We start from the raw sequence: 1,502 nt of genomic DNA, 5'->3' as shown, positions 1-1,502 counted from the left end.
GCACGGGGGTGGGTGCGCCACCGCCAATGGCCAAGATGGCGGCTTCCAGGGACCCCGTGTTTCTGATAGTGTTCGGCTTGAGGACAAAAGCGTGTGACCATTTTCCGTGGCGAGTGGTACAAAAGGCCCAGGGCGTCATCCCTTGCCGGCAAGAGGCGAGCGGACTTTCCAGCGGCCTAGCTCCCGCCCGCAAGGAGGCCGAAGTCCCCCTTGTCCCCCTTCTCCTATTTCGTCCTCCTGCATCGCGACCCTCCCAGTCGCTGCGGCATTGGGTGTTTGTGTCCCTCCGTCCTGAAAGCCATTGTTCCCGCTTTTTTACCCTCCTGGGAATAGGAAAAAGAGTCGCGCCTCCGGCGCCAATAGCGCTCGGAGGCGTGGCCATCTAGGGTCCAGGCTGGTCTCAGGGAACCCGACCCTGGGCCTGGCTCTCAGAGAGTCATGGGAGCAAGGGGTCTGGCTCAGCCGGGGAAGTGGCCTGGAGGATGGGCTTTTGAGCTGGGCTGCAGAGCCAGCGATCTCTTGAAATGAGGAAAGAAACCCTCATTCTGATTTTTCTCTACGCAATAGAGGAGCTCCAATTCCTGAGATCCTTGACACCCTGGGAGAATCTGGATTTTACTTTTTTGAAAACGCACTGTAAATAGCAAAGAGGTGTTTTCTGTGAGATTGCCAGCCAGTGGCAACATGGTCCCCTAAAAAGGCCTGTAATGGCCTTGAGGAAAGTTTTCTGTTTCCTGTCTGGGCCTGGGGGAAACAGACCAAGTGTGTTCTCCATCCTTCTGTGCCTGCCTAGTCACCAAGCAGGCTTCCTTGGGTCAGGCATGGCAGGGTCTCCACCAGGTACAAAGCAATCCCTTCTGTGCTGGAGCCAACTGGTGCCAGACACTGTTTATAGATGAAAGTGTTAAAGCTGATCATGGAATCCATCAGATATGTATTTAATTTCCATTTGAACATGGGTCTTTCTCCTTTTTCTTTTTCGCTTTCTCCTCTGCAGGTTAACTTGCATTCCCCAGGTAGTTTGAATGAGTCTCAGCCCAAATTTGCAAACTCAGTACAGCCATCCCTTGGGAAGTTACCCTATCTAAGCCTCCTGTACAAGTCCTAGGAAAAGAACCTGTTTTCCTTTGGGCATGTGAGCAGTGAATTATTGCTCATTCAGAATTTCATGTGTATGTGTTGCTGATGGCCAGGTTTAGAGAAACCAACCTATTTATTTTTAGAGGAGAGGTGAACTGATAACATTCTTTTCAGACATCACTATCACGAGGCAGGAAAGGGCTAATAGTATGACAGTGTCCTGAGGACAATAGAGAAACTGCAAACTGCAGAAGCACCTGGTCTGTGGCTCTGACCAGCATCTCTCCATTTCAGGATATGGAGATTCTGCAGGAACAGGTATTTCTTCAGAAAGAGAAGGGACTGATATTTTAGATGTGACCAGATGCAGGGCACGCTCTTATTGCCATGCCAGCATTTGCTATTCATGATGTTAGTATTCA

Source organism: Pan troglodytes, chromosome X (assembly GCF_028858775.2).
Source record: "Pan troglodytes isolate AG18354 chromosome X, NHGRI_mPanTro3-v2.0_pri, whole genome shotgun sequence".
Taxonomy (NCBI): domain Eukaryota; kingdom Metazoa; phylum Chordata; class Mammalia; order Primates; family Hominidae; genus Pan; species Pan troglodytes.
Note: the sequence above shows the minus strand (reverse complement) of the source record.